The sequence below is a fragment of the Typopeltis vanoorti genome, chromosome 15 (genome assembly GCF_054136105.1).
Source record: "Typopeltis vanoorti isolate ZY-2024b chromosome 15, IOZ_Tvanoo_1.0, whole genome shotgun sequence".
Lineage (NCBI taxonomy): Eukaryota > Metazoa > Arthropoda > Arachnida > Uropygi > Thelyphonidae > Typopeltis > Typopeltis vanoorti.
In genome coordinates, this window is record NC_143563.1 from 70,081,729 (window position 1) to 70,108,978 (window position 27,250).

Sequence of the window (27,250 nt, forward strand, 5' to 3'; positions counted from 1 at the left end):
GTATCTATTTTTATGTTTCCTATTCCAATCGCTGATTAGGTATCCATAAACATTATGTTGAGTTGAGATTCACATGCTTTATTTTAAAATTGGACATTCTTGTGGATGGTTTTTATTTTACCGACTTTACGTTCTTATTTTTTAAATTCTTCTCTGTTCCTTGGATTTAAAACATTTTTTTTAAATATTTAAACATGAGAACATTGTGAATTACATGATTTTCCTTTCTGAAGTTCATCGATTAGAAATAGCGATATTAATATTAAAAAAGAAGTATGATGAAGTATTATTATAAGAAATCAAAGAATATAACCGAACGTTAGTAAAAACCAGGATTGCAATCGTGAAATTACTGACCACATCTGTTTGATAAACGTTTATTACATCGCGTGTTGCATAACAAAAAAAATATTATTTCGCATTAGAGTATTTTACCTCTGGAAAAACAAGGTTTATTCCAAACAGGAAATCAGAGGATTGAAGGATTTGAACTGCGTTAAGTGATGTATTTATATTACTATGTAGTCTGAATGTCAGCAAGGTGATGGAAGTGCATAAGATTTTGTCATTGGTTTTAAAGGCATGTGCTAAAGAACAAACAGTGTCATTGACTGTTTAATGAGAGTTTTGCAACTGGAAAACTTTTGCGAGAGAGTGGACGGAGTGCCATTGCCTGAGGATGATGGAAGAATGGAGGCAACAAACTATAGACTAGTTTGCATTACTTCTCTTGTTAAGATTTCGATAAATTGGTAAGAGCCGGTAAGCAGACTTAGGCATATGAAGGTAATATTATCTGTGAAAGTCAGCACAGATTTGTTCAAGTGGTCTTGTTTCAGTAATCAGGTTGCTTTTTATAATAAAATAAAAAAGAGTTGTTGATGAGAGAAATGTATACGCTGTATTTGTTTTATTTTTTCCCGAAAGCATCTGACTGGTTGCGACATGGCAAACTGATATTTAAGTTGCAACGTATTTCTTTAGGTATTTAGTTGGAGTGGATTAGCAGGTGGCTGTCATAAATATCAGATGGATGTTTATAGGGGAGCAATTCCAGGGGAAGGAAAGTTACCAGTGAAGTTCTACAGGGCTCTATAGTAGAACCATTACTGTTCAACCTTTATTTCAATATTGTCATTGAAATATTCAGTTCTTTGTAGATGGAGAAAGCTGGAGAAAGTCTTGATGTAATCTGCATAAGCTGGAAAGGGGAACAATTGAATAGGGATTTTAGCGTCGCTAAGTTTTCGAACCTTGGGTGCTGGAGACCAGGGATTGAATACTGCATATGTAAAAGTGTACTGGAAGAAGTGGAGGAAGTACGGGATCTTTGGATATATAGAGGAGCGAAATTTGAAATTCAGCTATCATTTTGCGAATGTTATAAAGAAAACTCAGGTAATGCTGCGATATCATGATGAACATTATTCTGCAGTGGAAAAATGAAAATGGTTCCATTGGGCCACGATCAAGCCATATTATCCACGATGTTGCTCAAATCTTGGGGGATAAAAAAACCTTTGGAGAGGTGCAGAGATGGTTGAAATTTCAGGACTGCAGAACGTTAGCTATCAGGATTGAAGGCATGTAATCTGCAGAGTTGTGCAGATAGAAGACGAAGGAATAATATGATTCAGATGTTTAAGATGTTGAGAGGTATTTACCGGATAGATACGAGAGTGTTTTTTTCAGATGGTAGAACCAAAGAAATGGATAAGAACTGGGGAGGGGGTCATATTTTGGAAGAAGCGTAAGTCTTTGACTCCAGAAGAGTTACTGTAATGAACTATGGTTTTCAACTTTTATACATGTTTAATATTTAACTGGTATTAATTTTTTAAAAAATAATTACGGTAACTCTTAACATCTATTCTTTTAATTTTCTCCATTAAAAAAAAGCGCTTTTCGATTATTTCACGAGCTGTCCAGAATTTCAAGATTGGAAGGAAGTTTTCAGTTGTCGAATAAATACAATGATCCACTAGCATCTAGATAGCCAATGATACTGACTGTATGTTTAACCATTGACAATCATCATTTCGAAAATCAATTCCTTTATTTCTTTTATTTATCAAAACAAGATATTTCGGAATCTAAATGTTTGATATTAGCATAATTTATCGTAAACGTTATAAAAATATTGTCTTTTATTTACGGTTCTGCAAAGCTGCTTCAAAAGGCTAGATTGCCCTGTAGTCTGTAATAATACGTAGTTGTTATTCACATAGTTGGCAACTTCAGCTCAAATATAATTAATTTGTATACGTTTTGAGGAAAACTTGTTCATAAAATGTTAATATAGGAAGTAAGATTCGGGTGTCGAAAGAACATTGTTGAAATCCATCCAAGTTCAACCTGTTCAAGAAGACACACCGATGATGCAGACACCATGAGCTAGAAATTCCAAGAATTCTAACAATGTCATGGCATATTGTTTAGTGAAGAGTTGATATTTCCTTTTAATGATCTAATCAGTAGTTTGAATGGCGCTAGGGAGGATGTTCTTGCAGATCAAATCTGCATCCTGTAGGCATTTCTAACGCTCATTTTGGAAAATATTTTGTCCACGCAAAAAAACAGATTATAGTGTATATTAACTGCCTTTTTTCTTTTTCGCATGAAAGATCACATTCTATCGGATAACAAGTCATTAAACACTGCGTGTGTCAACTTCTTTCAGTGAAGCATTTTAAAGTAGTTCAATCCAAACATAACTTCCCTCTAAGAAACAAAGAACAACTGAAATCGAATTGAAAAATCTTTTGAGGTGATGATATTCATTATATTCGATGTGCTTACTTTGTGCGATTTTTCTTTTTTTTTTTTGTTAGATATAATTTTTCTTTCTTTCCAACGATGATGGCTTAAACTTGAAGGCATTTTCTATTTGATTTTGGTAGAATCATAATGATAGCATAAAAGAGTAAGTTGTGACACTTCTGGCGTCTTGGTAATAAATCATTTGCTGGTCTTTACTGTGTATTATTTCTGTTTTTTGACATTCTTCGAAATTGCAAGGAGAGTGAAATCATGTACTGTTGTGAATAATATATTCAGTTTTCCAGATTTCAGATATTATCTGTTTAATTTTAAGTTTTACTCTATATATTCCGTCTATGGATTGACATCATCAAGGAAGGATCTTAATACTTTGAATTTTCTTCTTTTTTGAATGCATATTGGATGTCGATTTCTCGTTCTAAGCTATGTTGGTAAAATGATTGAGCCTCCATGATAAAACTCAGGGCATATGATTCACCAACAATACATTGCTCTATTATATGTGTATGCATATATACATATGCTTTTTTTTTTCTTAATATTCGAACAGTATGCAAAAGCATATCTTATTTCTTTGTTTTTCTTTAACCATTCAGAAATCTGAGAAACTCCACGATGCTATATTGCATTAATCGATCATTAGCACAACATTTTTGCCGTGGTATGAATTATTCATAAAAACTTACCAAAGGGGGGGGGGGAAAGAAAGAACTTTTGCGATTATGTTTGATTTCATGAGTTTTCAAACCATCCTTTAAATACACGAGTTTATATGTAAATCGTTTATTATTATTGATACGATCGATAACTTGAGCAAGCATTGGAATTTCATAAGTTAGCAGGATCAAGCTTTTTTCAAAGGGATCCCTTTTGATTTATCCTCCCTTCCCATTTCGGAGCCCCTATTCTTAGTTAAACAGGGGGTAAAAGTTGCATATAAAGAATGCAGCTGAAGTGCGGATGCCGTTCGATCGAGAAAATCCATTCATCCTCCTCGACTTCGTGTAACACCGAGCAGTCGCACCAATAGCACTCAGGCTAACCCCAAAATAGTCAGAATACCATAGCAGCATTCAGTCGAAACGATGCACGCGCGGTGAGCAGCGTGGAAGAGAGCCGGCGTTTTCCTAAAGAACTGTATAACGGTAAGTTATTCCTTGAAGCTCTTCTAAAGGTAAATCAAGTCATTCTGGTGTATCGCAGTTTTTAGCATACGATACTAATAGCAAGTGTTGCACAAAACTCATGTCGTTGAAGACCGAGCAAGTTACAAAAATGAGATCATATGACAGTAAATGTACGACGCACAGATTGACATTACCTGTAACTGCCTATTCTAGTGACAAATATTCACAACAGCATTTTGGGATTACAGACTGGGAATATCTTTCTCATTTTCAAGTTTCATTTCGTGCAGTTAGGAACAAGCAACTGACGCGGACATATCGTGACATCTTTTGAACAAGATTGTATTATATTATACTCTTCTGATAATTCGTCTTAAATGTAAGACGTACAATGACAATCTTGTTTAATCATAAGATCAGGCTTGATCGAGTTGCTTCTTTATTTTGTAGAAGCTTGATCGAGTTACGTTTGTAGAGAAGAGAAATTTATCCCGTTTCATGAGATGAAATTTTTTGCGATGATTTACACTAGGTTATTCTTTAGCGCTGTGTTTATGTATGGAACTGTTTACGAGAAACCCATAGCAATGGTATTTTATGGGTATTCGTCATTTGCAAACAAATGTCCAAACTTTATACTATGCGAAGTACCGATTGTAATGTTTCTTTATTATTCTTCGGTATTTCTGTCTTTTTTTTATTGGAATTTTATTGAAAAAAAAATGTAGCTTAGTTATTTTCTGTTAGACCTGGATTCATAACGTCGATTAAATATCAGCTTCAGTTGTTGTTTGAAACTACAACCGAAATTAAATCTGTGATGCCGGTGTTATTGTTAAACTGCGTATTATTCTAACCGGTTTGCATGTTTACGCGATGTAAAACCCGAGTTTACGGGCGGTAAATTCAATCAACTTCAGTAAAAGACGTTATATACATTGATTATTATTATTATTATTATTATTATTATTATTATTATTATTATTATTATTATTATTATTATTATTATTATTATTATTATTATTATTATTATTTATAAGTCCACCATTCGTTTTCATCGCATATTATTCTTTAGTCACATGGAATTGGTGGTTATTTTAGGACAAGAATTCGACCTCTGGTCTCTATAAAATAAAAATAAAATAAATTAGACAAATAATTGAAATATAGACAAGGTATCAAATTTCGGATATAAAAAGAATGTTTCAGAATAAATAGCTGCACTAACGTTGGCTATAGCCATTCATGCCGAAAGTTATATTCTCCGTAGGCCATTTTCGAAACTTTTAACATTTCAAAAATAGTCTAGAAATAATGTATTAATTATTGATGAATATTGTCTTAAACAAGTCTCCAGTCCCCATGTTTGATATGCAGAGTTAGTATAGAGTCAACCAAGTATGAAAATTGAATATTGTTATGAACTTTAGTTTTGATTCTGTTAGATAATAATATTTTTCTTACGCTTGAACGAAACTTTTATGCAATTTATGCTTTTATAAAGAAAGATAAATTTACCGTCTTTGTTTACCAAGTTTATCACTTAACTTGCATGTTAACAAAGAAAAGTTTAACAGTTTTATGGAAATGTTTGGCCCTATGTATTTTTTCATTTCCGATTTGGTGGACTCTTTTAGGAAATCCTACCTCTTGAGACCAAACACGGAACTTTTTCAAGCCACTTAAAGTCTCTAACAAGCCGGGAAATGTTCTCACACCGGGCGATGAATGAAATTCATCTCCCTACAAAACGTCCACGCCGTGGGCATGGACGTTTTGTAGGGAGATGAATTTCATTTGAATCTCCTTGTTGGCTGGAAAATAGTACGTTAACTACTTCGCTAACCAAAGCAAAAAAAAAGTAAAAAGGTCAGTAAAATATTAAATTATTAAAATATGAAATATAGTTGCAAAAGTATTTTGTAAATCATTTTAAGATGCATACACGCACGTCATTTAAAACTGCGTTGTGATTAAGTTCACTAAATGTAATTGAAATGTCATTAATATCAAAATAGCTTAAACGTTCGTCTGCTTGCCCATATTAGGTATGTTTATCTTGTTAAAGTTTATTTACAATGTCACTGAAAATGCAAAAATAAAATATAAAAATAAAAATAAACAATTCTGTTAATTTAAATATTTTGTAAGTTGAAGATATTCAAAATCTATTTTCTAGATGCTTCTGTATCACGAAAATAGATAAGGAGATCTGAATATAGGTAATTTTATTGCTCAAGTGTCTGCCATAAAAACTAATAATACTATTTTTTGAGCGTTGGAGGGTATAAGGAGAGCACATATAGTATTCAAAGCTCCTCCTCAATGCCGAATATATCACTGAAAAAGTAATGCTAACTTTGGAAGTTAATTTAAAGTGATGATTATGCTTAAAATTTTGCTGTAAGCGTTTCGTCTGCGCTTTTTATTAAGATTGTTGGGCTGCTCTCTTACTGATGGAAGAAAACTGTTCATATAAGTAATTGCATGTCTAATGGATTTTTGCAGTGCATGATGCACGAAACAGTTTTACAATCCGCATCTTTTGAATCACTTGAATATGAGTATAAGTAATCAGTGTAATACGCTTCCGATATGAACAAAATACTTTTGTTCTAGAGAACAAACCTGATATGTTTTTCAAGTTCTTCAAACGACATTAAGCGAGATAGCAGTTGTCAACGTTAGCAATGATCTTAGATCTACAGGCGTTGTTCTTGACAAAAATCTGTATCAAGGAATCGATTAACTATAGATTATTGACGATACAGCGAAGTCATTATTATGTCCTGCTTGTTAGAAATAATTTGAATAAATGAAATTCTTATTGAATTTAAAAGGTGATAGAAACAGCAGCTATATGTCATATTGCACCATATATTTAATATTTCATTTAAGTATTTCATTGTTCGCTTGAAATAGGAGAGTAAAAGTTGGGTAATAAATTCCACTGAAAACAGCAATTTAATCAAATTAGATGTATTAATAATCATAAATAAAAAAGAACTATCGCCAATAAGAAATTAAATTCATTATTCTTTGCATATGATCAGACGATAATGTCAAATACGGAAAATAACTTACAAAGAGCAGTATATAATTCAAACTACACATTAAAATAACATGAAATGAAAATAACATTTTGGGAAAAAAAAGGAATGGCATTTTGTGGACAGTCTCCTTTTATTATTAATGACTAGTAAACTAGTCATTAATAATAAAATGATAGAATAGATAATGCGTTTAATTATTACAGTGGATTCTGGGAAATATTATATAGTTATAAGGCTTTATAAATGCTTTTAATCCTAATTTAGTAGAAAAGAAAAAAGAAATAAACGAAGTGAAATGAAATTTGTGAGGAGTGCAAAATACAAAAATATACATTATTCAAGTCATAAAAGAAATGGAAATATAACAAAATAATTAAAAGTGAAAACAAGTAACGTAAAAAAGTAATAAAAGAAATGAATAAAAATAAACAGAACTACATAGAACACGAAAAATGAACGATATTCGATATAAATTTTTAAACAAATATTAAATACGAGGTGTCCGTTCAAAAACGTTCCAGACATAATTTATTTAAAATACGTTTTTCCAGTTTATGGAAGCATCTCTGGAACTGTTTTAAATGAGTGGTTTTGAGTTACTCAGTCGCATTCTGTTTATTTAATTTACGTCTTAAAACCTTCGTTCTTTGACTACAGATTTTAGCTTAGTTAATAAAAAGAAATCACAGGGACCAAATCTAGTGAATGGGATGGGTGAGGTACGACTGTGATGTTCTGTTCAGCCAGAAACTCCCGGTCCTGACTAAGAAGTGTCGACACAAACTTTGCAGCAATCCTTCTCATTTCCAAAATCTTCCATCAGAATTTGGAAGCTTTGGAAGCAGGATTGCAAATGATTCCTGTTTCACAGGCTAGTGCTTGGACAGTAATTCGCGATTGTTGATGACCTTTTCGCGAACACGAGCCACCAAATAGCGGATGCGGGGTGTCGTTATTGTTCAAAGCGAGGGTCATCTTCATCCGAATTTCGACAATCTTTAAACCTTTTGAACCGCTCGAATGTCTTTGAGCGGATAAAGACATTATCGCCGAAAGCCGGTTTAAGTATTTCATTTCATTAATTAATTCCTAACATGTCACGGGACACAAAAAACTCGAGTCATTCGTCCAAGCACTGCGGGTGACTGTAGTGACTCAATGACTTCGGGCTTGCATCGTGTTACTGTATGTTTATCTGCTTACAAAACAATACGATAGCGTGTCAAGTTATAATAATATTTCTCCTCAATATTTTTAACAGACCTCGTATAAACCAAAAGGAAAGTTTTGAAACAAGTAAAAAAGAACAATAACTTATTAGAATGACATCAGATCAAAAGGTCTATATCAGTGATTAGCGTTCTGATGAATAATTATATTATTTATTGAAGAAATATAATAATGCTTCATGATTTTCAGTGCGTGGTGAAATTCCAGTCAATAAATTATTATATTATATTTATATTTGCTTTTAGATACTTTTTTATAAGCATTAAGTTATGTAATATTGACTAGCGGCTGTTGTACTCTGCTTTGAAAGAAATTAACGGATATCCCCATGTACAAGCGTTCTGCCATGTAACGAGTCAATCCGGTATAAATTGGAGGAATATGATGCTCCCAATTCAATGCAACTGCGTCTGGGTGAAATGGCTGCGTGAAGAGAACTGGCGTGGTTTGAAAGAGGCGTTGTGATAGGGTGCCATGTCGCAGGCCTATCTATTCGACAAATTGTTGACAAATTGGGCAATTCCCAGTTCAATAATCAGTGATACCATACTGAGGTGGAAGTGCAGGGAGTCAACTGCAAGTGCTACCCGCAGTGGACGACTCGCCGAACGTGACCGTAGTGTGCTAAGAAGGGTAATATGTAAAAACCACCATTCGTCGGTCGACACGTTGAATGCGGAGTTCCGGGCATTGACTGGAACAAGAATCTACACGAAAACATTCACAACCGATGCTCACAACATGGGTTTCCATGGTAGGACCGCAATATGCAAGCCCCACATTACCTGAACCAACATGCAGCTTCGTCTTCAATGGCGCGAAGAACGTGTACAGTGGGACGTGGAAGCTGGGAAAACTGTGTTATGGAGCGAATCAAGTAGCAGATGGATGGATGAATGTTGCATGGCGGCTGCCCGGTGAACGTCTCTGTTACCCGAGTGCATAACCCTAACTATGAAATTCGCAGGTGGCGATGTGATGGTATCGTCCTGATTTTCTTTATTTGGACTCGACCTCTTTTTGTGGTGCCACGAACATTAAACTCCGAGAGGTATCTGAACATTCCAGACAACGCAGTGCTTCCTACTTTCTGGTGTTTATATAGAACTGATCATTGTCTCTTTGAGCAAGACAATGCACTGTGTCATAAGGCTGCTACTGTAACTGCGTAGTTTGTGGGCATGAACGTCACCACACTTGACTGGTCTCCACAGAGCCCCGATCTCAACCCTATTGAATATATGTAGGATGAACTAGAGCGTTGGGTGAGGGACGTCCGCCCCACAATAATCCAGGACTTCATTACATTCCTACAGAAAGAATGGTCCAAATTTCCCATTGATCGCTATCGCACACTTGTGGAAAGTATGCTCCGTAGGATTGCTGCAATCATCGCAGCGAAAGTAGGGTCTACATCTTATTAAGGTGAGCCTCATGGATGTTCGTTCCTCGCACTATGGTATCCGTTGACTTCTTTCTAAGCAGTGTATAATGATGAACACATAATTATTAAATTCCAAGAAGGTAAAACATGATGGTTAATAAAGCAAGAAGAAAAAATTCTTATTATGTATTTAACTAAAAAACAAAAGATTATGACTGTTCGATTTTTCTAGTACTTGAAAATCAGAAAACTAATTTAATGGGGCTATTTTGACACCCATCGTGAAATTAAGTTAGTTATATTACTTTTGATAAAGTGATTTATTTATTCATTTTTTAATGTGAATCCTGCTCATGGGATTTACATTAAAAGTACATTAAATAGTACCGTGGTCAGCTAAGAGTTAAATAATCTGGAAACCCTGTTCCTAGTTAAACTTTAGGCTTCCAATAAGCATGCTGGTAATCTCACATCGGGTGATGAAATTCATTTACCACCTAGAGAGATTCATAAAACACCAATAACACAAATATCGAACCCGCGACCATCTTGGTTGGAGAACCAGAAGCGCTAATCTATTCAGGTCTTGAAATTAATTTAAGCTGTTTTTATGCATTCTCATTTAGTTATCCATCCGGAGAGTTCTTAGTTGGTCTTGTTTGTCCCTGTGACCACGGTGCATATTTTAATGTTTTCATTAGATAGTATTCGGCTTTAATAAGTCAACTGCTTCAAAGAAATTTACTTGAAACTTATTGGGAATGTACCGTTTAGAAAATCATGGCATCATTAAGTGAAAAACTGCAGATTTTATTTCCAATAAAAATTCATGCGAGTTGAGTTGAATAAGTGCGAATTCTGTGTTAATCACAGAATTCCTAAATAGCAACCTTAGCATTTACATAAAACTATATACATTCTAAAAGGCAGTATGCAATTCTGCAATAAAAGAAAGCGAAAATTTATTGATAGATGTTAATTGCAAGTTTGGCCCATACTGCTTGTCCTCATAGTAACAGTTATGCTAACAGAACTGTTAAAAGAAACTTGGAAATATACAGTCAGTAACTGAGAGCTGTTTTCATAAATGGGCTGCATTCCGTAAAGTGGGACATGAAATTGCCCATTCCGAATCAAATTAAATTTTAGGGTCATATCTTATTAGTAAGGATCTCATATCAAATTTCATCAAACCGGTTAAAAAGTGATAAACATCCCGAATAAAGACAGTTGTCTAAAAACAACCGGTCTGGGCCTGGTTGGCTGAGAGGATATCGTACTCACTTTCCAACCAGTGGCCTGCGGCTTCGCATCCCATGTGCATGGGTGTTTGCGAATGTTTTAGGTAGCAGGTCAGTTTCATCACAACTCTACATACTGGAGAGTTAGATTCGTTTTGTTCATCTGTCTGTCCGTACGCATTTAATAACTCCTCTCTAGCTGGATGGATTTTAATAAAAATGTGATATTTAATTGTTATGATCGATACAAAATTTGCGAACCCACACATATCACTTTCGGCGCTTAAATCGCTCCATATGCAGAGAAAAATTAGACAAAACGTTTGCAAATATTACAAAGTAATAACTGCACTGAATAAAATAACCGAAATTTAATATTTAGGACTGTTCCTAAAATCTGTTTCATGATATTAATTTTGGTTTAAATTTGGTATTTTTTAATGAATAAACGATTCGATTTGATTCGAAATTCAAAACGATATGGTACGTATTCTTCGTCTTCTTCTGCAGCTTTTATCACTTAAGTAGGGTCGCTGTTTGTAGTGAGTCTCCTCCACAATCTCCTGTCTTGGGCTGTAGCCAAGACAGGGTATGGGACAAGATATAGTACGTATCATAGTAAATAAACTGCGAAAGGCATATACGCTAAAACGGCTTTAAGTTCAATTGCCCTGATACATGAATAATATCACTACACAAAGAATGCCATTGAGGATTGCATTTTCTTTGATTCTCTGGCCATTTCCATATTTATTCCTGTGATTCTCTGATCATTTTCGCTCGGCCAGCCTAGTTGGCCAAATGGATGCTTGTTTAGCTTCAGTGCAATCTTTATGCCGAAAACAAAAGCTGCAGTTCCTGAGACAATTAAAAAAAAATCATTCGTATTAGAACTTCTTAAGAAGTGGAAATATAGTCTTTTATAGCATTTGTAAAATTTTTAAAATTATGTAAAAATAATTACAACAATAATAAATAAATACCCTGTAACGATAGATACAACTATAACAGCCTACTATTTTGAAATTCGTTGTTGTGAAATTCTAATTTCAATAGCAACGTAAAACATCTGAAAGAATTTATTTGCTATTCTTGGTTGTCGGAGTTGAATATGAAGATGTTCCAGTCTTCCAGTGCTTCTCATCAGCATTAATATTGCGTAAGCAGAGCAGAGAGGATTATCTATATCTGAACTGATTCGGATGCCGAGTTAATATCAGACGAATACTCAAATACAGAAGAAATAAATCTAACAATTTGTTTGGAAACTTTCACTGTCTTGAGATTTATTCTTGAAATTATTGAAAAAAAAAAAAAATGAAATAATCGGGTTGGAGTTTTCGATAGTGATAAATAGTTGCTAGACAGAAATCATGCTATCAAGAAGGCTAGGTTCAGTGAGTTCACCCTTATATTATGCGCACCCAATAATAACAAAACGTATATTTGGATGGACAGTTACTTTTTTTTGGCATGTACGAGGGCTTCGCGAGGTCCACGCTTTCATATTCAGTTTATTGGCATAACACAACCATTAAGAAGGATTTCATCTGTGAATTAAATTCGATGGATGATTTGGACGATCATGAGTAACACAGGATACAAATCATAGAAAGTGAGGCCTTGGTGCTCAAGTGGAATAGCGTTTACACTCTCCAACCAACATAGTGGGTTTGAATTTGACCGTAGCATGGATGTTTGGGAAAGTATAGGTAATAGATAAATTTATCGCACGCACCACCCCGACTACCTGCTTATTGGAGGTCTGAAGTGGCTAATTTTAGTTCACCTACTACGATACTAATGTACGATAATTTTGCAACTTACGTCATAAGTACAATTTACATAAAAAACTCATTATGGAATTTTAGCCATGGGTATTTATTGTTGCTACAGGTTTGCCAAACGCATGCATCGAGGTTCATTTGGATCCAGTGAAAGTTTTTTTTTTCTAATTTGAGAATATATGTAATTAAGAAACATAAAACTGATCTAAACTACTTTGCATACTAAGTTAACAAATTACAATTACAGTTGTGTGAATCATAATCATCTGAATTTTATATGGGCTTTAAGTTTATATCTTTCAATATCATTAGATACGTTGATATTGAATTAAAATTGATTGAATAAGGAAAGGACTGTGTGGATTTTGATTTCAAAGAAGGAACAAGTGCTTATTATACGCGGTGAAATCCATTCTATTATTATCCGTATCGTCCGCGCGGTTAGCCTAGTGGCTGTGCGCTTCGCAGCCATATGACTGGGGAAGGAGTGTCCCAGGTTCGATTCCCGTTGAAGACGTGAGGAATTTGAGGATCTTCCTCAGCCATAGCCAAGTTAGCCGGTCTTGGGCGCAGGCAGTAGGGTTTTCCCCGCAAGCAGGCAAACCGGCCCTGTGAACACACACTCACGGATCTACAGTCGTAAATACTTAACCCCCCATGAGGCGGCTCAACTCTCCCCAGTAGGGACGGGAGAGAAAAAGGGAGGAAACTCCATACGAATAAATAAAATAAATAAATTATCCGTATCAACATTTGTCCATGTGTGTTATTGATTTGCTTAGAACCATCGCGATCATTGGAAAATTTGCTTAATTTATACAAGATTAGCCTTGATAAAAAAAATCACAGTAAGTAAAATGTTTTCAAATGTTAACAAAGTATTTCAGTGTTATTTCTTTCTTCACTCATACTATAAGGACTACACCCTATGGTGATTAGAACACTAAAAATACTGGATAGAGGTGTTTGAATAGAATAGCGTAACTTGGTCGTACTCATCACGATAATTCTCGCGAAATATCGACCATCGAAAATTCACGTATGAACAGTAATTTCATATAACTGCATATAAAACAATTATCGGAGATTCTAATTCTCATATCCATGTGGTTCAATAGATACTTGATGCAGCCATTGAAATAGTAGCATCTAGTTCAATGGGTGCTATTTTAATTTCAAAATTAGCCAAAAGAAAATTATGTCCACTTTTCATATGCTAAAAGCGACCCCAGGTTCAGTTATATTGATAATGAAGTCTCATTACACAAGAATGATATTATGAAGAAACACTTTTTTTTTTGTCATTATATCCGCACTCATTTCTTCACTTATTGTCACTAGTGAACATTCTTCACAAATAAAAAATAAAATAAAATCCTAAAAAAAAACTTATACGAGGACATCATGAAAAAGTAATGCCTCTTATTATTATTTTTCACACTACCATTAAAGAAAATATTTCTTTGACACAAAAATCGATACTTTTCTTGGATTTTATTCTCGCATATCACAGTTTTTCTTTAACTTAATCACATCGGCATTTGCACACTTCCGCTACGGTTCAGATAGTTTCAAGTATCAATGTGATAGAACTCGCCGTCTTGATAACGAAATCACATATTTCTACTATCGTGACTTCATTATCCTGTCAAATATTGCTTTGGTTTTTTTTTCGAGAAGAAATGAAAGTCAGCAAGTACCAAAGTCTGCCTGGTACTATCTTTTACCTGAAAGAATTCCTTCGGCCATTCGTTCACTTGTTTGAGGCGGGGCATTGTCATGTTGCAAGAAAAGCTGTTACATGTCAAGATGGATTTTTTTGAATCAGTACCTTCATTTGTCGACTAACTTTATGGATTATCTTAGATTTAATTTTGAAATTCGGAATACACTACACCATTCTGCGTTCTCCAAAGTAGCGAACATGCTTTGCCAGCAGAGGGTGCGGTCTTTGAACTTGTTTGTACTGGCAAACTTTTGTGATGGTATTCAACAGATCTTTTGCCCTCAGGCTAAGTTGAAGGTCGATCAGGGGAATGTTTGCTTTAGAAACTTCATCACTGCATTTGTACGGACATTGTTTCCGTGCTAGGCTGCTTTCACTAGTCAAAGTCTAGTCGAAATGTGAAACCACACCAGTTCGGGAAAAATCTAATGATAAATGAGTGCAGTTTAATTTACACGCTATGTAGGTTTGTAAAAGAAAAAAAAAACATTTCAGCATGCTCTTACACACACACATACACACAAGCTAGATAACTGGGAGAACAGTTATCTAGCTTGGAGAAGTGGAAGTTTTCCACTAGTGGGAGAAACTTCCACAAACTAGATAACCGGGAGTAAACTTCCACATGGCCTGTTAAGGAATAGCTGACATAAAGAAAAAAATTGGCCCTTGTTGGAAATTAAAACAGCAGAATAGAAAATGAATTCCAGGCCATGCAGAAATGTTTTGGGAAAATTTGGAAAAAAAGAGCAAAGCCAACAATAATTATAAGTAACTGCTATAATTCGATTCAGGACAAGGAGTGATCATTAGCAATACTATGTTCCAACATTCTTTCCATGTGAATTTGTGCACGAATTCACATGGAAAGAATACTCAAGAAATAAGAAAAGTCTCATTGACTGTGTTATTGTTGAAAGTGATATCTTCACGATGGTTCAGGACACAAAAGTATATAGCGGAAGTACGAATTGATCGCTATTTAGTCTTGAGTAGGATAAAATTGAATTTCACAATGGAAAGAAGAGTGCGTAAGAAAGTTTTAAAAAGAATTAATGTCTAGCAACTTTCAGAGGTGAACTGTAGACTCAAATATACAAACATGCGCTCTGAAATAATACGGAAAAAAATTGCAAGAAAGCGAATCAATGTAAAAGTGGCTAAACAAAAGTTATGAGAACGCTTCGGAAAGAATACAGAAGCTAAATATAAGGAAAGTGGCAAAATGTTCTGGAGGTTATTAAGAAAAGAGATTGTAATCCGAGATGATAAAGATGACATTTTTTATGTGATTCCCATTCACAAAAGGTTGTAAGCTTATAGTACATTAGTACCGTGAGTGGGTTAAGGATTTTGTATTCTATTTTTTTATACTTTTTTGGTATTTTTCACATAATAATGAAACCCTGTCCGATAGACCAAACATGGAACTTTTTCAAGCCACTTCAGGCCTCCAATAAGCAACTCGGTGGTCTCACACCAGGCGATGAAATTCATCTCCCACTTAATTTATATATATATCCCACATTATATATATATATATATATATATATATATTAGGGTTACCAAGTAATTTTATAAACTTGGTTATTTTACTCCTAATCCCAAGTAAGCAAACAGTTAAGTTTGCGCCTGAACGTAGTTCAAGTCTAAAGGTGGTGCAACACCAGGGAAACTCATTGTAAAGGTGGGTAAAGCTCATTATTAAAATACTAAGAATAGTGATCAGAGCTTTACCCACCTTTACAATGAGTTGCCCTGGTGTTGCACTACCTTTAGACTTGAACTACGTTCAAGCGCAAACTTAACTGTTTGCTTACTTAGAAGTAAAATAACCAAGTTTATAAAATTACTTGGTAACCCTAATATACATTATTCCCAAGGTAAAAAAAACTTATTTACATATACATATACATATATATATATATATATACTTGAGGTAGAAAAATTAATTAAAAACCTGAAATGCGCAAATTATATGATATTCAAAATGCTCAAATATGGAGATATAAAAGTTTAACAATAGCTAAACTGCCTAATTCAGAAGGTCTGATCAAAGGGTCGTATTCCAGTTGAGCGGAGTAGAGCTCTCATTGTACCATAAAAGGGAAATAAAAACTGAACACTCAATAGGGAAAAACATTTCCCTATTGAGTGTTCCGGATAAGATTTTTGCAAGCGTACTTGAGAAAAGGCTGGGAAAAATTGTAGAAAGGAAACTTGGGGCAGAACAACCTAAGTTCAGTCTAAATGGGAGTTTTCAGGATTAGAATTTCCATTACTAAATCCTTCCAGGTAAGATTTATTCAGGCATACTTGAGAAGACTAAAAATTGTGTAAGATAAACATGAAGAAGAACAAGCTGGCTCACTTCAAATAATAGTTGTCAGGATCAGATTTTCCCTTTAATACAAATACTTGAGAAATTATAAGAATATAAATTAAGGTTTTGCGGATCTCGAAAAGACGTTACTAGGTGCCAAGATAAAAGCTGTTCAAGACGCTAAGACGTTGCCATTATATGATGTAAATGAAACGTTATATTGGGAAATATTGCCTATATTTGAGTTTGTAAGTTTTAATTGAAAGAAATAAAGAAGATATAACGGTTAGGATTCAAGGAGGCATAGAAGACGGTTTGATGTTAAATCAGGAAATAGGCTATTTCCATTGTTATTAATAATCTATATGGACCACATTATGAAATAAAAGAGCATTAGGCCTATCTTGAAGATGTTAAACTCTCAGCACTGCTTTATGCAGATAATGTTATACTCGTAAATACATCCCGTACAAGTCTGCAGGATTCCCTAACTAAATTGAATAACTGTTGTATTAAATTTGGTATGAAAATCAGCTATATAAACGTTTGAGCTATATATGCACATTTTTTAGTGAAGATGGCAAACTAAATATGGAAACAGGCAATATAATAAACAAAGTTGTTATGGTGTAGAATTAGCTGAATACAGTTATATTGAATAAGAGAGAAATTAGTCAAAACAGTAAACTATAAAAGAAACTGTTCAAACCAATTATAACTAATGGATCTGAAGTTTGGGTTAGAAATAAAACAGTTGAGCAAAGACTACGGACCATAGATATGAGAGTTCTGAGAAATTTTGAAGGGGGGAGGGGCTAGCATCATTGACAGAATCACAGTAGGAAGAAATTTAACATTGGTTTTATTCAGTAATATATGAACAGAGCTAATCTCAGTGGTATGGTCACTTAAACAGAATGGGATGGGAAAGGCTAGTATACTGGTGTTTGATGCCAGGAGGGCAAGAAAAGACCCAGTGGAAGACCAAAATTTAGATCAGTGCGTTTATAAGTGCTTTAGAAGACCGAAATATAAGATCAGAAAATATTGGCGATAGATAAACTAATTTTGAAGGAAATTTTCAATATGAAGTTGGCAATAACGTAAATTTTTCATGTAGTAATATACTAGAATCCCATCTACTCCCCCCACTTGAGGATGCATATCAGGAATTTTATAGCAGAAATTCATCCCATCAGAATTGCTTTTTATATGATTATAGAGAAATTCACACAGAATACCAATAGGTCTAATATTCTTAAGCATTTTGGGAAATGCATCTAAAAAGTATATTCTTGCAAATTAAATCGAACTAAAACTCATTTAAGGAAAAGAAAAGAAAAATTAAGTTAAAACTACTTTGCAAATGCTTTCTTAAACAAATAAGCTTCCAGAGTTAAAATATGTAATAAGGAGCTAAGGAATATGATTCTAAATAGTTAGTTTAAAAGCGAATCATCCACAAAAAATAGTGAAAAGCAAAGCGAAGCAACACATCGTAAGTGCATATATAGGACATATATAGTGATCGGACTTAGATTGACTTTGATTGACTTCAAAATGAAAATTATTATCTGCAGCAAAAGCTTGTTTACATAAGCGATAACGAAGATTGTGTATAATTATTATTGTTAAATGAATTAATGAATATCCGTATGTTAGAGATCAAATTGTTTTCATTAATTAACCCTTGAATAAAATTACGTTGCACTTGATAAAAACTCGCAACATTAATTAAAATGTACTTGGGAATTCACCCTTGTTAATCGCTGACAAACATCAGATATCATTTGTATGAATAAATATATACAGTTGACCCTTGAACAACGCGGGGAATTAGGGGCGTCGACCCCCCCCCTCCCCGGGTTGTTCGACAATCCGCGTATAACTTTTGACTTCCCAAAAATTAACTACTAACAGCCTTCTGTTGACCGGAAGCCTTACCGATAGTATAAACACTCGATTAATACATATTTTGTATGTTATACTGTATTCTTACAATAAACTAAGTGAGAAAAGAAAATGTTATTAAGAAAATCATAAGGAAGAGAAAATACATTTACAGTACTGCACTTTATTTATTGATATCGTAAGTTTACGTCGTCTGTTTACAAACTGAATCGTATGTCTGTCCCTACCTACATCAGTATTGTTTTATATGATACAAAACACTGTACATGTTATACGTATTACTAGCACTAGACATCAAAAATGAAAAGATCATGTGAAAAAGAAATTCGTCTTTATTTACAAGTATAACGATTCATACATTGATAACGAAGCAGCAGCAATATGATTGCTTTATGGTAGCCTCGTGCAATCGATATGATAGCTTATAATAGGTTTGTGTATATTTTATGGTAGTAAATGATAAAATAGACTAGTGTCTATATATATTTTATGAATTCATGACGTACTTAACTCTTTTCTTAATTCTTTCGATATTTCCAGGATACGCGGTTCGTCTGCGAATTTTTCCAATTGTAAATCTCCAACAAATTTTCCAATATATTTATTTTAAAAAAAATCCGCGTGTAAGTGGATCCGCGCAGTTCAAACCCGCGTTTTTCAAAGGTCAGCTATATACTCATATATGAAAAAAATAATATTTGTCTTTTGTAGAAATTTGTGCTGTAGATTTGACTTCGACCACAGTAATTTGCATGGCCTTTCTCTTTGACCAAGAAGGACCTTAGATTATCTAGATACAAAGTTATCTAATATATCGAGAGAGAGAGAGAGAGAGAAGGGGGAGGAGTTAAAAAAGCGAATATCTATCTCCAGAAGAATTTTCTTACTAACTCACTGCAGTAGTCACTTCTCTTCCTCCAGGTGATTAAAAAAAAAAATTGATTTTATTAGAACTGGCAGTTTTCTCTAATTCCTGCAAGTACCTTCATGTAACTTAACCTCCGTAAGGTCCATCATTGACATTTCGAGGAACTTCATTTAATTACAGGAATCGAGGAGATTCGACTTCTATAAGCAATAAATTGGCTGTGCAGCATTCCATTGCTCATAACAGACTTTTGGGGCGTTTTTAATTTATGATCTGGAAAGTTCCTGTACCACAAGAGATGTACTAAAATTAATATATGGACTATATAGAATCTCTCCCTCTCTCTCTCTCTCTCTCTCTCTCTCTCTCTCTCTCTCTCTATATATATATATATATATATATATATATATATATATATATATATATATATATATATATATATATATATATATATATTGTGTGTGTGTGTGTGTGTGTGTGTGTGTGTGTGTGTGTGTGTGTGTGTGTGTGTGTGTGGAAATGGGTTTCGATTTGGCGTGTAATGGTTTTGTTTGGTATTAAGAGTTTCTGGACCACCACCACCTCACAGTCCTGTTCTTCTTTATTTGTTTTTATGAAATATAATTGATTTTTTTAAGGTCAAGCAGTTAAAAATAACTGTTTGGAATCTGTTGAATGCCACAACTTGTAGTAGACTCTTCAGCATTTTATTTTCTTCTCCCTCTCAACCGCATCCTTTTTTTTTATTATTCAATTGTGTCGAAATAGTCAGCGTGGCAGAACTAAAAATCAGAACGAGCGACCTATAGATGCAGCAGAAAAGATACGATGAAAAACTATCCTTTTATGATGATTTTCGCTGTTTTGGTAGGTATTGCCCTGTTGTATATCTCTGTTGAATAAAAGTGATATATGATAATATTCAACTTAGTTGAGAAGTTCCAGTAGGTTGACTTTTGACCAGGGTGACCACATCTAGTACTTTCGTACTAGATCTAGTACGTTTTATAAATTTTTAGTGTTCTAGTACGTTCTCCAACAGATCTAGTACTTTTTCCCTTCCGAATAATAATAATAACAACATGAGAGTTAGACATATGAGTTAAATATTTTTCTCTTCTCCCACCTCCCCATATGTCACATTCAGTGACACAAGAATATGATTTCTCTTTTTTCCCTACCCCTCTCACTGTTGCTAGTCTTCTCTCTTTCCCCCACGATCCCGTACTCAGGCAATACGACTGGCATTAGCCAATGAAAATATATTCTTCGTTGTTCAAACACTTCTCGCGCGTTATAAGAAGTCCAGTGTTTTTATTAATTTTATTAACAAAAACTTGTTTAATTCTTCATCGAAAATATTATTATTTAGATTTTACTTTTAAACATGGACAAGTGACAAGAAAAACGTTCTAAATTTAAATTTTATTCTAAATCTCAGGAGAAAATGTGTAGTGTATGAATCAATAAAGTACATAAACGAGCTATTGAAAGTGAAGATATCAATGCCAGCCCTTCCAACTCACAAGAAACCACTTCTAACACAGGTAATTCAGATAAAAGAGAAAGTGATGCTAGTTGTGATTCAAATTCAGGTTTGCAAGGCTCATCTAAAAAGATGAAAAAATCATATAAGCAAAAATTCAAAGAAGAATGGTTGGAGGATCCCTTTCTTGAATCCTGGATTTATTCAGGTAAAAATAAAGAACACACTGCTTATTGTAAATTTTGTGATATAAGCGTTAATGGTAGCAAATGTCTATTGATTCGTTATGCAAACACTCCAAAACACTAGCAGAATGTAGAATCTAAAAGAAGCTCACCAGGTATAATGTCGTTGTTTAAATCCAGTTCCAAATATCAGTCGGAAAAATTAATTAAAGAGGCAGAATTAAGATTATGTGCATATGATGCAGACAGGTCCCTTCCGTATAGGGTTGCAAAGAACCCGGGCGACACAATTTACGGGCGATATAATCGAACACGTTCATAAAAAATAGGGAATAAATAATACATTGAGTTGTTTGTGCATATTTGTCACCTTCGAATGTGAGAGATTTCAGTGAGGGCTGGGTAGTTAAATAAATGGTACGAGCTTCAACACAACTTACTTTAATCACTGCTCTCAGCACAGTGAACAAACATTCTAGGAATTTTTTGAGTTTTCTTCTTGATGGACCTGTGTTTCACTCAGGATTTCTCCATGAGTGCAGGTCACAAAGATGCCTCCAACGATCTCGATCTTGAGCCTCTCTCTCTCTCTTCCATGTTATCCCCATAGATTTCACTAGTGGATCTTCTCATCTTGTAGGTGGTCTTCCTGGTTTTCTCTTTATTCTTGTTGCCAGTTGAATATTCTATATGTCCATCTGTTATTCCTGAGTCTGGCGATGTGACCTGCCCATCTCATCCTGCTTTCATATACTGCAGTTACCACATCTTTTAAGCCTGATCTCTTTCTTAGTTCCGTGATTCTAACATGTTCCATTTTGTTGATGTTACAAATCCTACGTTCCATTGCACGCTAAGTTATTATGAGAGTATCTTCTTCTTTTCTTGTCGTGTTCCATGTTACATTACAAGAATATGTTTGTTTATTATATAAAAATAAGTTTTTTTTTTTTACTGTTTGTGTTCTTTCTTTATTTTAATATACATTCCTCTTAATGTGCAGTATAATAAAATGATTCGTAACGTGTTATTGTACTTCGGGATCGATTAATTTTTAATAAAAAGGGGGGGGGCACAAAAATTTTGCCCTCAGGAGTTTTGCGCAAACCAACGGAACGTCCCTGGATGCCTAACACAATTTGCTTTTGTGGCTTATGGATATTCTTCAACTCTATTGAAAACAATTGCTCCTGATAGTGAAATTGCTAAGAAAATACAGTGTGGATGCACTAAATGTAACTATCTTATAAAAACTGCTTTGGCTGTAGATTCACGCAATGAAATCTCAAAAAAAAAAAAACCTCCTTTGATGAATGGACTCCTTTTGACAAAAGAAAAATTGAAACATTCATCAGCTACAGATTTTACTGTTTCTGAAGAGTTAATTAATTTAGCAAAATCTGATAAAAATAATGAATAAATACTTCCAGTGTTTTTCTTGTGGGTGGGAACTCCTGTATATATGTAACTAGCATAATAAATAAATGAAAATTTAATGTTACATCATTTTAAACACTAAAATGAGACTAAAAATTATATGGTAAATTAATACACATGTGAAGTGCTAGAGTTACAATTGGGACTTCTGTTATGATGATTGACAACTGCAGCTCTTGGACTCATAGATGACTACAGTGAGGTGAGTGTTGACTTTTTTTCTTTTCGTATTTGTTGTACATGTGTTAATTTAGCGGTTTTACATTGAGTACATCTATGATAATAAGATAATACCGTAAAATGCCCTCAATAGAGTGAATGAAACGAAAGCAAATAAAAATTTAGTACTTTTTTTTTCAGATCTAGTACCTTTTTCCTGCATAAAGTTAGTACGAAATATTTTTGCTGAGTGGTCACCCTGGTTTTGACTCTCATAATTCTTATGTGTTGTCAGTGATTCGCTACGATATTTGTATTGTTGTAAGTTTGCAAAACAGTAAACGAGAACGTACAAATAAAGCAATTAAAAATAAGCATCACATAACCACGCATTTAAATTATTTTCAGGGTTGTAATAATAGGAATATTTAAGAGACATCCTGAAAGACTAGTAACTTCACACACGAAAAATGGACTGCATCTCCAGTCCAGGAAGTCTCATTTGCAGACAGTATGATAAAACCGAGAACTAAATTATCAGATTTTGAAAGGGGACAGGTATCAGGTTGACTACTAATACGAGTGTATAAGTGTCCATTGAACAACTTTTATATTTCATTTATTTAGTTAAATTGGATTTGTTATAAGAATTTAATTAGACTTAGTAACTCCGATGTTATTTTCATTTGACTGCGTTATAGGAAAGGTTTTCCTCTATTCACGTGCTATTCCCAATTGTCAGCCTTTTCGATACAGATATCATGTTAAGTAAATAAAAATAATCGAATTCCATCTAGAAGCTTCTCAGTAGTTTGCTTGCTTTAATACATTGCGCAAAACTAGTAACCTCTACAAATTCTTCAGCGATCAGCTGAATATAAGAAATTACCAGTGGACAGTGTTACTCGTCAATAAACTTATTTTATTCAAAGAGACATTTTTGTTCCCCCCCTCCCCAAAGCAACACTTAGAACAACCACGGCTACTTTTTAAGTATCTTAAGTTTATATAAAGTAGTCGAGATTAAGAAAATGAAGTGTTGTTACGTTTCTGTAGCCAAGCAGTCCCCAGCTACCTACTAGGATTTTTGTGAAAATAAACTATCACTATGATAGTTTAGTCATATCATTTATCACTATCATTAGTCCCTCTCTTTTAACAAGTCCGTCGCTGTTTGGGATTCCTATCGAGGCAACTAATTCTAAAGCTCAATGTATTGTCTATTCCTTGCGCGTATGTTCTTCTGTCGATTGCTGTTTTGTGAATGAAAAACCCAATATTAGGTCAAAATTAATTCTGAGAAATCACTGACAATCAACCAGCTGATTTATGGGTTTTTTTTTTATTTCCCTTAAAGAAGAAAAATCGAAATTATTATTAGGGAATAGCATAAATATCACTTTTCCTCAACTGCCGAAGGAACTTGAAAATAAAAAAGAAAAATAATTCTAAAAATAAGATAAAAGAATAAAGGATAAACAGAAAAACCGAGATAAAGTGATGCTTCTCTATAAAAAAAAAAGTTTACAATATGTGTGTTTTCTGGAATGAGAGAAGAAAAAACATTTAAAAACGGCTATAACAATGTTAAAGGTGGTTTATCCTAATTGTGTGTGTGTGTGTGTGTGTGTGTGTGTGTGTGTGTGTGTGTGTGTGTGTGTGTGTGTGTGTGTGTGTGTGTGTGTGTGTGTGTGTGTGTGTGTGTGTGTGTGTGTGTGTGTGTGTGTGTGTGTGTGTGTGTGTGTGTGTGCGTGCGTGCGTGCGTGCGTGCGCGCGCGTGCGTGGAAATCTTTACAAAAGTGAAACAGAAAATCTATATGGCATTACTTTTGTTTATTTGTTTCCTTTTGAAAATGGCTATTAGGTTTCATTTTAAATGGCTATCGAAGCATTTATCCAGTAAATCGAAAGATGCGTTTTTAATTCAAAGACACTACATTTAAAGATGAGTAATAATAAATAAAAAAGTGATAGGATTACATATTATAATATATTGAACTTAATAGCAAATAACTGAAAAAGAAGTTCTAAGCAGACAGGACTGATTGATGACTTAATATTTTTTCTCATATTAAAGCCATCAATCGCGTTATTTAATGTGCTAAACGTTTCCTCGTCAAGAACTTAATAATTGCATATTTTCATTTAGAAATACCAGATGATCTAGAAATATTTATTCCGGGACATGTTTACGATTCTTCTCCTCGTCAAATGACTTATAATACGAGTAGTATATGAAGAACTTTTATATATCACTACAATTTTTTTCCTTTTTTTTTTTTTGAGTCATGTGATGGCCTTATATTTTAATTGATAAAACTTACTTCACAATAGACATCTTTTTTTTTCAGTTTTATGTATTCAAAAAAGATATCCAAGAAACATTCAAGATAAATCATCTTTTAAACGACGTGCTTAAGACTAAAAAGGGTGAGAGAAAAGTTAATAGTCAGTTAAATTCGCATGTTCTGCTTTGCTTCTAACTGCTTTAAGCAGAGAAAATGAAGTTAAGAGGCTGACAGGAATGCAGACAGAGTCATTTAGGAGTGGTTGATGATGAACAGGGAAATAACTTTCCTTGCTAGTATTTTTTTCCCGTACAGTCATTCCACGGCGATCAATACGGAAAGAACTAGTGCTGGGATGGACTTAAACGCACAATTCTAGGAAGAAATAACGAATACAGTGATCTTGTTATTACCGGTATTAATTACTTCACTGCATTTTATTCGGTTTTATATAGTCATCCATTAATAATTGGATTTGAAAGTAAACGTGATTACATTTAAAATACAAGAGAATTCAGCTTCAATCATAATAATGGTGTCATTCGTAGAAAACATAGTGTAAAACATATTAACTATGAATGTTGATAATAATAACAGTAGAATAGCACAGACGAAATTTAACTATGAAATACATTGTAGTTAAATTTCGTCTAATGTCTGAAATGATTTAATCCAATAAACATGTCTTCACACTTAATTTACAGAATTGTTTTTCTCCAAGTTTGATTTTATATTGGTACATTTCATATTTATACATTTTATGACGTAACATTGATTAATATAACTAAAGTAATAAGAGATATCTCGTTTAAGATTGAATAAATAATTATTTATGGAAAGAATGTTCCGGATTTTTTGTAATTAATTGTGTGCTCGATGGAAATGCTTTATACGTAAGTGCACTTGTAATGCTCAGATAAGTCATTTGCAAACTACTCATTCCTTCCAAGCTTGTCGTCCATTCATTTGGTGGCTTTTCTTTTTTTTTTCTTTTTTTTTTTATAAAACTCAGTTCGTTTTTTTCTTTCTTTGTTTTTTATTTCATTTGTTGCAAATATTTGCGTCGTTACGTATGCAATGAATACTGTAGTCAGCAAAAGTAGTTTTTATCAATATTTCTAAAAGTGAAAACGAAAGCAAACAAAAAAATATACGGAAAGGTTTACGGAGTCAAATCATTAGTTTGTTAAGCTTAATGAATAAACAGCAGTCATTAATCCGAACAATTAAGATGTGTCTTACAATGTGTTGAGCTTTACTGGTTATAGGTCATTACAATAGAATAAATGTAATTTATAAAATAAAATTGGCATGGGATTGAAAAGTTTTAAATAACATTAGCTCGTTGGACAGTTGAGTATATTATTTAAATACGATATATGAAATATGTATTGATCAGATTTCAAGTTAGATCGCTTGATAAAAGAAGTTGCTGAGATTAAGAATGTTCATAGCAACCTGAACAGGACATAGATTAAAACATGTAGGAAAGACAACAGTTTTTGGATTGTTAGTGTCTCCCCACACCACCTGCGAGAAATGCAATTAGTGTGTTTTAAGATTAATGGTTATCTTTGACAATTAATGAATGTTTTTCCTTTGATAACGAGGCTATATTTCTGTAAGAAACACCTAGTATATAGCTAGCGTAATGCAATGAATAGTGTAAAAATAAACCGTTGCTGATTATTGTATGATTAAATTTATTCTCATCATCTCATCTTCTCTTAAGATGTTAGGCTTAGCTGCTTGTCACAGCTGATTAACTTGGCTTCATAGAAACCTAATTAATATCATGATAGGGAGGTCAAGCCTATGTGTAAAATCTTTATCTGTGAACTGATGTATCCTTTGGTCGGTTTGTTTGTTTTCATCCCGGAACCACAAAAACCTTGTTACTTCAATGTGAGAATGGTTAACTCATGAAGCTGCGGAGATTTTTTAATTTATTCCAATATATAAATTATTTTCAATTAATAATCAGGAAACCAAACATTATTACATTCTTCTTATCTAGTTTCACTAAAAGAAAATAGGCAAAAAATACGATTATTTAAAAGTGAGTCATTCAATATTTCAAACTGGCATCTGTCTTGGATGTCTTCGGATTAGCACTATGTATGTGTACGCATGCGCCAATAGTCAACCTCTACTGTGAACTATTAGAGCATGCGTCAATAGTAAGACTATTTAGTAGATGAGCTGTTGCAAACGGATTTCAGCGATTTCTCGTGGAAAGAACATTTTTTATGCTCTAAGTAAGT

General features: G+C 33.8%; 1 protein-coding gene across 2 annotated transcripts in view; it reads left to right on the forward strand.

Annotated features, from left to right (window-relative positions):
* Positions 1-27,250, forward strand: part of LOC150098861 (cysteine sulfinic acid decarboxylase-like) — a 131,686-nt gene that overhangs the window by 44,485 nt on the left and 59,951 nt on the right. The window lies entirely within an intron of this gene.